The sequence below is a fragment of the Lactuca virosa genome, chromosome 6 (assembly GCF_052849685.1).
Source record: "Lactuca virosa cultivar CGN04683 chromosome 6, Lactuca_virosa_CGN04683_v6, whole genome shotgun sequence".
Taxonomy (NCBI): Eukaryota; Viridiplantae; Streptophyta; class Magnoliopsida; order Asterales; family Asteraceae; genus Lactuca; species Lactuca virosa.
This window is the reverse complement of record NC_136431.1, coordinates 111,220,532-111,235,300: the sequence shown is the minus strand read 5'-3', so window position 1 is coordinate 111,235,300 and position 14,769 is coordinate 111,220,532.

Genomic DNA, 14,769 nt, shown 5'->3' with positions numbered 1-14,769 from the left:
CGGTTAAAACTCATGTGGACCGAAAACTCATCCCATAAGCATGAGTATTCCTCATTTCCTTCACTTTTTTTTCATTCTTTCACTTTCACCTCAAGAACACATGAGTTTTCTCTCAAGTATCATCCCGATCTTCATACTTGATCTTCAAAAATCGTAAGTGTTCTTTCTCTAGTTAGTTGTTAATCCTTCTTAACTAGCTTCATCCTCATGATTCATCCATAAAAATCATGTTTTCATAGATCTTCAAGTTTCACCAAGAACACCAAGAACACACACTAGTGTTCTTGGCCAATATCAACCATTTCAAGCTTCTAGATCGTAAGTACTCTTCCCTATACTTGTTATCTAGTTGAAACTCTTGATTTAGGGTCTTGAAATCACCATTTATCCAAGAACAAAAGGTGTTTTCGGTCTAGTGCATCTCCTTAGACCGAAAACCCTTATGAATGGTGCAATATGACTTTAAACCTTTCCTAAAGCTTAGTCATGAATCTAGAACACTTCATTGATTGTTGAAAGCCCTTGGAAATCACCTTATGCATCAAAGACCATGGGTTTTCGGTCAAAACCATTTGGACCAAAAACCATATGGACCGAAAACCATATGGACCGAAAACCACAAGAACCGAAAACTCCAAGAAACATACCACTTGGACCGAAAACTCCCTTAAGTAGCTTTACAACCCTTTTATGCAAATCCTAAGTGATTGTAACACTTCCTTTTAAGGATTTCTTAGTCCTTAAAGTGTTATTCTTTACCTGATTAGTTGAGTAAACACTATATTCATGTCAATATGTGTCCTTATATGTCATTTAGGACCTATTGTGTCTCGGGACTTCATTCGTGGAACTTCTCATCCTTACACACATACCCGTTTGAATCACCCACATCAGGTGAGTTCATACCCCGTAATGAATCTTTTAAATGTTTTAACTGTTTTAAGGGGGGGGGGGATACAAGTTGAACACAATGTTAATTGTGTAAATGTTTGTTATAAACATCTTTCAAAATATTACTTATGTTATTTATAAGTTTTCAAAACATTTCAAAAACTCTTTTAAAGTTATGTTACTTTTTAGTTATAGAAAACTCTGTTTTTAAAGTACAAGCATAACTTGGTAGATAAACAAGTCCTTTTCAGTAACAGTCCAAGTAGAACATCAGTAAACTATAATAGGTATAGTTTAGGAGAATTCTATTCATTACTTCTAGTACAATGAAGCACACAAAGAGTCAGTTCTTACATGAATCAAACAATACCATACAGAACATATAGCGAAGAGAATCAAACAATACCATACAGAGAGAACACACAATTAAGAGAAACAAACAGAACAAACAAGTTAGGTTGCTATAGCATGAGAACACAATATAGGATGTAATTATACCAATGAATCACTAACGCATTGTTTTAACAAAAGTTGATAGTTATATTGGGTATACATGATCATATAACTTTAATGTGAATTACACGGCTTGCAAGAATTTGCAGAGGTCGTGTTTGGTTCCCTTAATCTCTTGACAGGGAGAGTGTTTAGTAGGGGTTCTAGCCTTCACATTATGACCGTAATAAAACAAATATGTTTTTAGGTTATTAGTACATCCGCATGTCATTATAAACGACAGCTGTGTACTTACATTTCCCATTACTTTCGTAAAGTGACAGTACCACTTGAAAGTCAAACTTAAACTATTTTCTAGTCAAGATAGTTATAAACTAGGGAAAATATACATTTTTACAATCGACAATCGGAACAGTCGAGTCTAGCACGTAACAGAAGATGCCTTGGTAGAAGGCTACGTTTAGAAGAAAGGACCATAATGCTAGTCTTATGATTTCTTAACGTATATGTCACAGGATATATATATACTAATAGAATCCGACAGGTAATAGGATGTGTGCTCTCCGCTTCATTTCCTGTTCCTCGTTTGGTTGTGGGCTTGGAACGAATTCACCCAATCTATTTTCTACCCGATTCTATATATATGTATGCTTAGTATACATTAAGACATCATAAGGGTACCAGGTATGGGTCAGGTTATAGGACATAGAGTCCAAGCACAGTTTTCTAGTACAAAACATTCTTTCCAAAATCAGTACTTTTGGTATACAAAACTAGAAACTTCCCAGTAAAGGGTTTAATCCATTTTATTAGACCAGTACAATTTAAAGGACCTTAGGTGAGTAACTCTATAATACCTTAGTTTAGACACCATGTTTATATATAAAACTAATACCCAATAGGTAGTTGGATGTGTGCTTTCCGCCTTACTTCCTGTTCCTCGTTGGGTTGTGGGCTTAGGACAGATTCACTCAATTAACTTTCTATCCGATATTAGATTATATATAGCAGTATAAACTAAGCTATTATAAAAGTAGTCACTGTGGTCACTATTTTATTATAAGAAATAAGGGTTTTCTTAAAGAACTTTTCATTAGATTCAAAGGAACCGTTACAACTAACTCCATGAGTAACAAGTGTTTACACTAGGGCTATATACGACGATGATCTAACAACCAATGGGATGTGTGCTATCCGCCTTAATTTCTGTTCCTCGTTTGGTTGTGAGCTTAGGGCAGATGCGCACAATCGATTGTTTGTTTACTCTGAGTCTTATATAACTCGTATCCACTTAGTACCCATAGAAAGGGTTGTAGTTTCATTTTACTTAAACTTCCATCAAAGTAGGAAATATAGGATTTTCTAGAGGAACAGGCGATCTTTCCAAAACAGAGCTTACATTTTACATCTACATTTTCAACAACACTTTACAACTTACCTACATCATTGAAATCTTATGAACTCACCAGCTTAATTGCTGATCAACTCTTTCAAATAACTTGTATTCTCAGGAGAATATTAGACAGGTGCTCGTGCTGGGGATTCAGAAGATGAAGCATTATAGCTTCAAGTCTTGTTTTGTTATTTGTGTATGAATTCTATGTTTTGTGAACACACACATTGTAAACACTTTCTTTCGAAATGAAATGGTTGTTCATTACTTGTTTACCATATACATATCTCGTGATACTAAACATGACGTCCTCCACCCCTGAACGATTCCGCCGTTCCGGTTTTGGGGTGTGACAGATTGGTATCAGAGCATTGTTTATAGTGAACTGAGTATATCAGCCAATAAAAGATATACAGCTATAAATACAATGGGGCTTAAGTGCTCTGGATAATGATATATTTTAGAGTATAACTACAAGTTATAAAAATATACCTACTTGCTTATACATGTACATGATAGAACTAGTGTCACGAGGAGAACATAACTAAAGTATTTAAAGGTTGGGCACTGTCGTCAACCTGAACAGTTATGTAATCATAGCTAGGATCAATATAGCCTGATCAACTATATTCATTCGAGATGTGACCGACATGTGTTTGGGAATGATGGGGTGTTGCAACAGTGTTAAAACTTACCAGAACACCAGAACAAGTACATTACGTTAAAATACTATAGGAGTATTTTAGTCCATATAAATAACTTATGTGATAACTTAAAAGACCTTTACGGATAGGTCTATAATCTTGTAATATATATTCCTAAAGTTTTCTATGTAATTAAGATCTTATAGACTTAGAATCTGTGGTCTACGCTACGCTATCCATTCCTCTTAAGGGTGTAGTTTTGGAGTAGGATCACTTATTTGAAGGTCTATTTAATCTTCAACTATATACAAACTTGTATAAATTGTACAATTATAGGAGGACTCCGTAAGGATCACCCCATAAAGTTACCTTAAAGCTCATAGATTCTTTAGTCACTTTCATTTTCGCACGACAAGCCCAGATAGATGTAACCACTTCCTCATAGTAGACAACAGAAAAGTCCAGGAGGAACAAGAACAAGTTCATGAGAAGTTTTCAAAGAAGGATCAACCGAAGTAACCAAAACATCTTACACGTCATACTAATAAATAATAGTCTGGTTAATTTAATGAGCAAGTGGAAACACTGCTCACATTATTTGTTAAGATTATTTTCTTACATGCAGCTGGTAACAGTTATTCAGGAAACAGATATTCATTCGAGGATAGTTATTTCAAATTCATAGAGTTTATTAGGTATAGACTCTTTTATGGATTGTCTCTAGAACCCTGTGGAAGTCAGGACCCGATACATCCAGAACTAGGATAACCTTGTCTTTTCAGCTTTCGGCTTGTGTCCATTGCTTTAGACTTATTCTGTCTCATCTTTGTGTTCTTTTAGCAAAGATGCCTCCTTGCAGATCTATCAGACGCACTACTCCGATAACCCCAATACCGCCTCCTTCGCAAATCGATATGGCAACTATAAACGCTGTAGTGGCCGCGGCTGTGGCAACAGCCATGGCTCAATATCACTCCATCAGTACCAATGGAGGTGAGACGCCTACTGATTCTACTCGAGGTGAGGTCCTCGTGCGCTCGAGAGAGTTCTCCTACAAGGACTTCACCAAATGCCAGCCATTCTCCTTTAATGGGACTGAAGGAGTCATTTCCCTCATGCAATGGTTCAAGAAAACAAAGTCGATCTTCGAAATCTGTTTATGCCCAGAAGGAAGCAAAGTGAAGTTTGCTGCCTGCACCTTCTCTGGCAAGGCCCTAACATGGTGGAACAGCCATGTTAAGTCACTGACCCTATCAGTGGCTAACTCAATAGGTTGGGAAAACCTAAAAGAGTTAATGCGGGAGGAATACTGCCCGTTAGGCGAGATTCAAAAACTGGAACAAGAGCTGTGGGATCTCACTATGGTCGGTTCTGACATAGTGACCTACACCGACCGGTTCAGCGAACTAGCAGCTCTATGCCCCGGGATGATTACCTCGGAGAGCAAGAAGATAGAAAGATACATTTGGGGTCTGACTGCTCCGACCCAAGGAAATGTGTTGTCTTCTAACCCAGCCACGTTCGATAGTGCTAAACGCCTGGCTCAACGACTCATCGACCATGGAGTCCGCCATGGTGTAAAAGTCCCTATTCCCGATCCATCGAGGGAAGAGGACAGTAATCAGAAGTCGGGGAACAAGAGAAAGAAGAAGCGAACAACACAAGACACCCCGCAAGAGCAACGAGCGAGTACTATGTACGCCGCTACGACGCCTACTGCTTCAGCACCTGCCAGTCGATATGCTGGAAACCTTCTGAAGTGTGGAAAGTGCAACTTTCACCACACCGGAGTATGCCGGGAAATGCAGTGTCTGAACTGCCACAGAAAGGGACACACAGTCCGTTTCTGCAAGGCACCGGCTCAACCGATCTCCCAAGTCCTCAGAGCTGAAGAAAACTAAGCCTGCTATGGCTGTGGTGAGACTGGACATTTGCAGAGGAACTGCCCGATAGTAAAGAACTCAGGCGCGGTTGGACGCATTCTGATGATCACCGCAGGAGAATCTACCCCGGAGTCGTCGACGAGTAGCGGTACGTTTTCGAAATAATAATTACTTTTAAAATTAATTTTATATTCATATAAGATTAAAATTTAGGGATAACACTTAAAAGTAACTATAAAAACTCACATGTTGAAATAGGTCGTAGTATTCAAGAGAACTAAGAGATCCCTTAGAGAAGCTATTATGGCTTACCATATACATCAGGGTTGTGCGCAACTAAGATGTTGCAGACTAAGAGTGAGTGACTCCGCTTAGATCCCCATTCCTTAATTGGTTGGGGGGATTTGAGGCAGAGTTACTTAGTCGACTGCCTGGTACATCTTAAATATTCATAACTTGTATATGGTGGGCGATTGTAGTGGTACCAAAGAGGATTATGTTATAAAGTATCCCCACGGTTAATAGAGCACTTTTGTTCGTATGTATGCGCACATAGCGGTACGATACGTAGGAGTGTTAACTTCAAATAGAAAACAGGAAACACGGGAACAGTTACAAAGAGTACATTGTCGAGCGTACTAGGAGAACAATATCGAGCATACGAGGGATACATCGTCGCATAGCAGAAGTTTCTTTCATTTGACCAAAACTTTGTTCAGTAAAGAGTCTGTTACTATCTTTCGTCATGAGTTAGCGCGGTCCTCACCATACTGAGTTCATATGTTTCTATCACCTCGATCGGCAAGTTCTCGAAACTTTCGTCATTCGTATCGAAAGTCCGACCTAAACCTCAGTTTTATCTTTCGTATTCTAAACCCCCGAAGTACTCGTGCGAAGAGTACTTTGTCCTCCGAAGCCTTATCGCCAGATGTCCGCAGACCGTCACGAAATACCGCTCGTCCAGCAGACCAAGTTCGAGCATAAAGGCTAAGGACGAATACAGCCCACCTATTACTATTCAATGTATACGCGAGGGTGGTATATGATTATGATTACGCGGATTTAGTATGTGTGTTTCCGCCCTATCTCTAGTTCCTTGTTAGGTTGTGGACCTAGGGCAGAGTTACACATCCGACCGTCTTACTAACCCTAATTATATACGACTTGTATACACGAGGTAATGATAGATGTACCAAGTACGAATCCTATCATGAACAGAAGGGCAAAGTTGCCAGGTCTACGAGTAGGTATTCTGCCAATCCGAGGAGCGCAACCCCAGTAGTACGGCTAAGAAAGCTAATTTCGGGACGAAATTCCATCTAACGGGGGGATGATGTGACAATCCGGAAAATTTTTGGTTTTAGACCCATTTTGCTATCTTTTGGCATTGTTTGGAGTCTATTTGGGTGTTCTAAGCATTGTACATTCAATGATCGAGTGTTAGGAAGTGTTTGCTTGAGTGCTAAGTATAAAAATCAAGCTATAAACCCTTCATGTGGAGTTTTCGGCCACCACAAATGAGTTTTCGGTTAAAACTCATGTGGACCGAAAACTCATCCCATAAGCATGAGTATTCCTCATTTCCTTCACTTTTTTTTTTCATTCTTTCACTTTCACCTCAAGAACACATGAGTTTTCTCTCAAGTATCATCCCGATCTTCATACTTGATCTTCAAAAATCATAAGTGTTCTTTCTCTAGTTAGTTGTTAATCCTTCTTAACTAGCTTCATCCTCATGATTCATCCATAAAAATCGTGTTTTCATAGATCTTCAAGTTTCACCAAGAACACCAAGAACACACACTAGTGTTCTTGGCCAATATCAACCATTTCAAGCTTCTAGATCGTAAGTACTCTTCCCTATACTTGTTATCTAGTTGAAACTCATGATTTAGGGCCTTGAAATCACCATTTTTCCAAGAACAAAAGGTGTTTTCGGTCTAGTGCATCTCCTTAGACCGAAAACCCTTATGAATGGTGCAATATGACTTTAAACCTTTCCTAAAGCTTAGTCATGAATCTAGAACACTTCATTGATTGTTGAAAGCCCTTGGAAATCACCTTATGCATCAAAGACCATGGGTTTTCGGTCAAAACCATTTGGACCAAAAACCATATGGACCGAAAACCATATGGACCGAAAACCACAAGAACCGAAAACTCCAAGAAACATACCACTTGGACCGAAAACTCCCTTAAGTAGCTTTACGACCCTTTTATGCAAATCCTAAGTGATTGTAACACTTCCTTTTAAGGATTTCTTAGTCCTTAAAGTGTTATTCTTTACCTGATTAGTTGAGTAAACACTATATTCATGTCAATATGTGTCCTTATATGTCATTTAGGACCTATTGTGTCTCGGGACTTCATTCGTGGAACTTCTCATCCTTACACGCATACCCGTTTGAATCACCCACATCAGGTGAGTTCATACCCCGTAATGAATCTTTTAACTGTTTTAACTGTTTTAAGGGGGAGGGGATACAAGTTGAACACAATGTTAATTGTGTAAATGTTTGTTATAAACATCTTTCAAAATATTACTTATGTTATTTATAAGTTTTCAAAACATTTCAAAAACTCTTTTAAAGTTATGTTACTTTTTAGTTATAGAAAACTCTGTTTTTAAAGTACAAGCATAACTTGGTAGATAAACAAGTCTTTTTCAGTAACAGTCCAAGTAGAACATCAGTAAACTATAATAGGTATAGTTTAGGAGAATTCTATTCATTACTTCTAGTACAATGAAGCACACAAAGAGTCAGTTCTTACATGAATCAAACAATACCATACAGAACATATAGCGAAGAGAATCAAACAATACCATACAGAGAGAACACACAATTAAGAGAAACAAACAGAACAAACAAGTTAGGTTGCTATAGCATGAGAACACAATATAGGATGTAATTATACCAATGAATCACTAACGCATTGTTTTAACAAAAGTTGATAGTTATATTGGGTATACATGATCATATAACTTTAATGTGAATTACACGGCTTGTAAGAATTTGCAGAGGTCGTGTTTGGTTCCCTTAATCTCTTGACAGGGAGAGCGTTTAGTAGGGGTTCTAGCCTTCACATTATGACCGTAATAAAACAAATATGTTTTTAGGTTATTAGTACATCCGCATGTCATTATAAACGACAGCTGTGTACTTACATTTCCCATTACTTTCGTAAAGTGACAGTACCACTTGAAAGTCAAACTTAAACTATTTTCTAGTCAAGATAGTTATAAACTAGGGAAAATATACATTTTTACAATCGACAATCGGAACAGTCGAGTCTAGCACGTAACAGAAGATGCCTTGGTAGAAGGCTACGTTTAGAAGAAAGGACCATAATGCTAGTCTTATGATTTCTTAACGTATATGTCACAGGATATATATATACTAATAGAATCCGACAGGTAATAGGATGTGTGCTCTCCGCTTCATTTCCTGTTCCTCGTTTGGTTGTGGGCTTGGAACGAATTCACCCAATCTATTTTCTACCCGATTCTATATATATGTATGCTTAGTATACATTAAGACATCATAAGGGTACCAGGTATGGGTCAGGTTATAGGACACAGAGTCCAAGCACAGTTTTCTAGTACAAAACATTCTTTCCAAAATCAGTACTTTTGGTATACAAAACTAGAAACTTCCCAGTAAAGGGTTTAATCCATTTTATTAGACCAGTACAATTTAAAGGACCTTAGGTGAGTAACTCTATAATACCTTAGTTTAGACACCATGTTTATATATAAAACTAATACCCAATAGGTAGTTGGATGTGTGCTTTCCGCCTTACTTCCTGTTCCTCGTTGGGTTGTGGGCTTAGGGCAGATTCACTCAATTAACTTTCTATCCGATATTAGATTATATATAGCAGTATAAACTAAGCTATTATAAAAGTAGTCACTGTGGTCACTATTTTATTATAAGAAATAAGGGTTTTCTTAAAGAACTTTTCATTATATTCAAAGGAACCGTTACAACTAACTCCATGAGTAACAAGTGTTTACACTAGGGCTATATACGACGATGATCTAACAACCAATGGGATGTGTGCTATCCGCCTTAATTTCTGTTCCTCGTTTGGTTGTGAGCTTAGGGCAGATGCGCACAATCGATTGTTTGTTTACTCTGAGTCTTATATAACTCGTATCCACTTAGTACCCATAGAAAGGGTTGTAGTGTCATTTTACTTAAACTTCCATCAAAGTAGGAAATATAGGATTTTCTAGAGGAACAGGCGATCTTTCCAAAACAGAGCTTACATTTTACATCTACATTTTCAACAACACTTTACAACTTACCCACATCATTAAAATCTTATGAACTCACCAGCTTAATTGCTGATCAACTCTTTCAAATAACTTGTATTCTCTGGAGACTATTAGACATGTGCTCGTGCTGGGGATTCAGAAGATGAAGCATTATAGCTTTAAGTCTTGTTTTGTTATTTGTGTATGAATTCTATGTTTTGTGAACACACACATTGTAAACACTTTCTTTCGAAATGAAATGGTTGTTCATTACTTGTTTACCATATAAATATCTCGTGATATTAAACATGACGTCCTCCACCCCCGAACGATTCCGTCGTTCCGGTTTTGGGGTGTGACAGTTAATAACATTGTTGTATGTTAAACAAAAATGAGGTGGAAAGAGTTTTTCCCCATTTCTTTTTCTTCTTCTTTTTTTGTTTTATTCAATTCTTAGCCGAAACTAAGGGGGGGTTTGCGGCCTTAAGATTTCTCAAGGGTTTTCGGTTTTAAGGGTGGCCGAAAACACCCTAATTCCCTAAAGTGTTTGCGGTTTTTGATGTGTGTATGGGTCTTTGGGTTTTATTTCATCCAATAGAAGGGTTTTCGGCCCAAATGCAAGGCCCTAAAGAAGTTTTCGGCCCAATAAGGACCAAGGAGAAGTTTCTGGCCCAATAAGGCCCAAAGAAAAGCTTTTTGGTCCAATTAGGCCCAAAGAAAGGCTTTCGGCTCAATAAGGCCCAAGAAAGAGTTTTCAACCCAATAGGGTGTTGGGCCGAGAATTCTTGGATCAAGGCCCAAAATTGATTGGGCTTAGCTATTGGATCGAGTTTTTGGGCTTGCATGAGGCTATTTTGACTTAAATCACAATGTATGCATGTGTGAATTCAAATAACATTGTAGTTTGAATTTTATTAATAATATGCAACAAGGTTACATAGAGGAATTTGTTGTAAACAAGCTTCACATCTTAACCTTCAATTGCTAGTTGTGACAAAATGATCCATCACTTGGATGATTTCCGTCATCCTAATAGTATACAAACGTTGCTTCTGATACAACCTGTTCGTCAGAGAATTGTTCTGATACTTGTCACACAATTTCTCCCAAAGCCCAAATGCACTCGTTTGGTCCATGATCTCTCTCATTACTTCATCTGTCAAACTCAACAGTATGCGCTCTTTCCAGAATATTCACCTTTATTTCATCCGCCACGTCCTTTGGAAGTTTCACATCTCTTTCCAGTGTTGTTGCACATCCTTGTTGAACAAAAAGAGTCTTCATCTTCACCTTCCACAAAGTGAAATCATTCTAACCATTAAACTTCTCCAAATCGAATTTGTGAGAAGCTATGTTCAATCAACTAAACACCAACCACAACTCTGATACCACTTGTTAGGAAGTAAAGCGGAAAAAATGAAAAACCAAAAGCACAGAAAGACATAGTATTTATGTGGTTCGGTCAAGGTGACCTATGTCCATGGGCAGGATGGGAGTATTCTTTATTCACAGAGTTCTAAAATAGAGATTACAAGTACAACTTAACATAGATTTGTCCTACTCACTAAGGCTTCAAGACATACAAATGATGTAGCATGCATCCCTATTTATACTTGAGGGATCGGACCTAAAACCCTAACGGGCCAAGCCCATTGGCCCATATGTAACGAACCAAATTTTCCCACTTTTCCATCGAGGTTAGTTCCGTTACATTTCATGTTAAGTTACTTTTCATTGAGTTAAGTTAACTTTTGGGGGATTAAGTGTAAGAAATGCTTACTTGGTCATGCATATGTGTCATATACTCATTTCTACACACTTTGAGGGTCTAACATGAAAGATAAGTTTGTATTTATACTTCACTTAACCCTAATCTGATATTCAACAACCATTTATAGCCAACAAACCCTATTCTAAGCCTCCACATTGTTGAGAGAGTGTTCTAGGGTTCTTGCCATTGGTGGTGAGTTGAAGTGAAGAAGGAAGGTGAAGTCATTGGTGTATTGGGTGGATTCTTGGTGGAATTCTTGAAGCTTCTCCCTTAGCATCATGTTGGTGATTCATTTCTGGATTTACAGAAGGTAAGGACATCTTCCTTTAATTCATGTTGTTGTCCTACAAACTACACACAAGAAACCTTGAATGATGCTAAATTATTGGTTTTGGTGTGTTAGTTGGTCCCATTATTTTCCCAATCATTCTAGGAATTTGGAAATGGTATTGAGGGGCTAAGATCATCTCAATGGAGGTTTTGATCAGACCCAAATTGAGCAGAATGAAGAGATCTTTAACATCCTAAAAATCACGATAAAATTTTTCATTTTTCAATTATGGTAAAATCATTGTTTCCAATCAAAATCCAAGTCAAAACCAAATGTCAAATACAATATCCCAGAATCAGAGTATCAGAAAATCTCCAGAACATGTCACTGAAGGATGTGTACGATCACGCCTTCGCCTTGCCCCGATCATCAGAAGTACCTGAAACATACCACTTAAACCGTAAATAAAAGCTTAGTGAGTTCCTCCAAAGTACCACACACAACCAAATAGATAACAACATGCAAATATGATCCTTCAGCCTGACTAGACCGCCTTGCAGGGCCTACAACCTATCTAGACCACTCTTCGGGCCTTCAGCCTGAATGGCCCGCCTCTCGGGCCTTCAGCCTATCCGGACCGCACCAGGTATCTTGGCCTTCAACACAAAGCAAGACCACCTCAACCCAACAAACCATAAAATTTCCACATATATAATAACAATCAATAACCAACAAGTACATATAATCAGAATGATCTATCAATCTAACACATACTCAGTGAACCTAGGTAATCATACAGATCTACCATTCTATCGTATAACCATCACAACATCAATCCAATACACCAGGATACATAATCCAGTGGGCCGACATTGGTGCCTTCGACCCACACGTGCGTTCGATCCACAAGTGCAGTGAGGAAAAACTCACCTCATAGTCTGAAATGTAGCTGAACAAATCACAGCTCCAACTGCTGACTCTACAGGTCACCTATACAACAAGCAGTGACATAATCTCAAACTACTGCTCAAAATACGCAAAATACCCCTAAGTCAAACTTGGTCAAAATCTTGGTCAAATTCAAGGTCAAAAGTTCAAAGATCCCCCTTTAGGTTGAGTACGTCTTGCGTACTCCCCTCTACGCCCATCGTAGAGGGTGCCTCTCAAGTCACAGGTTCGAAACCTGGTACGTGCAGCGTACCTCCAAGTACGCCCAACGTACCAGAGCTAAATCTCCATTTCACCATTATGTTCTTATTTCTTTAAGCCAAAGCGCCAAACTTCAGATCCAGGTAAAAAGGGATGTCTTAATGGATAAAGTCTCTGACTTTATCCATTTGCATGCATACAAGAGGGTAAAAACTCAAACCCTTCCAAAGTCCCAAAACTCTTGCATGACTTAATAATAATTCCAAAGCTCTCATTTTTATGAATTTATGAGCCTAAAACTACATATAACTACATTTCAAGGACTTGGAGTAGCTCATACTCCACTAGACCAAACTCTAAACTAGCAAGATCTGAACTTTATACCTCCAAAGGATGCTTGAGGTGAAGATACTTCTGGATCAAAGTGGTATTGAGCTTCCAAGAAGAATCCACTATATTCTCCTTCGTTCAAGAACACAAAAATACACTCTCTCAAGCTCAAATTCTCACATAATGTATTAGGGTTTGCAAGGGACGATTTGGGAGATGGAGGCTAATAAGGGGAAAGGTCTTGAGGAGATAAGGATGCTTAAATATGGATCAAACCTTCAAAATTAGGGTTTGAACCCCAGCAACATATGCCCTGCGTACGCTTTGGTACGCCCATCGTAGTAACATAGATACACACCTCACATAAAGTGAGCTATGCGGCTAATTTTGCAACAAATCAAAAACTTAGGGTCAAAAATGAAATCATCTGAACAAGGGTGTTACAATTCCCCCCCACTTAAATCAGACTTCGTCCTTAAAGTCCGGTGCTACGAATAACTCAGGGTAGTTCTCTCTCATCTGTGCCTCAGGTTCCCAAGTCCATTCAGAACCCTTTCGATGTTGCCACTGAACCCTGACCTATGGAACCACGTTGTTGCGCAAGGCCTTCATTTTCCCATCCAAAATCGCCACTGGTCTCTCAACATAATTCAGACGGTCATCAAATCGAATATCATCCAAAGGAACAACTGTTGAGTCATTAGCCACATACTTCCGAAGCTGAGAATCATAGAAGGTGTTGTGAATCTGACTGAGCTCCTCAAGCAAATCCAACTGATAGGCTACCCTGCCTACCCTGGTTAATACTTGAAACAACCCATATATATTGGGGCCCCAACTTGCCCCTCTTCCTGAAGTGTATTACACCCTTCCAGGTGATACCTTCAGTAAGACCATATCGCCAACCTGGAACTCCAACTCAGATCGACGTCTGTCAGCATAACTTTTCTGCCGACTCTGATCTATCCGCAACCTCTGCCTGATCTATTGGATAAGCTCTATCATCTGGAGAACTACCTCTATCCTTACCATGACCCTGTGACTGACCTCTCCCCAACAGACTGGGGTGCGACACTTTCTCCCATAAATAAGCTCAAATGGAGGTGCACTGATACTGGAGTGATAGTTGTTGTTGTAAGAAAACTCAGCAAGAGGAAGGTAGGAGTCTCAACTCCCACCAAAATCTACAACACAATCTCTCAACATATCCTCGAGTGTCTATAAGCAGTACTAAAGTGCAACATCTTATCCAATTCCTCGTTGAGCCGCTGCCAAAATCGAGAAGTGAAACGAACATTTCAATCAGATACAATGGAAACTGGAATACCATGCCGAACGACAATCTCGTGCACATATACATCGGCCAATTTCTCGGCCGAGGAGCTCTCCTGAATAGCTAGAAAGTGGGCACTCTTGGCCAGACGATCCACTATATCGCATCAAACCCCTTAGCCATTTGAGGTAACTTGGTGATGAAATCCATGGTGATTTGTTCTCATGTCCACATGGGAACCTCCAAAGGCCGAAGCTTGCTATGTGGACTTTGGTGCTCGACCTTGACCATCCGGCAGGTTAAGCACCTCTCAACATACCAGGCTATTTCCCTTTTCACACACGACCACCAATAACTAAGCCTAAAATACCGATACATCTTGGTGTATCTAGGGTGTATCGAAATAAGGACTTATGTGTCTCCTCTAACATAGTCTTCCTGATCCCGCCAAAA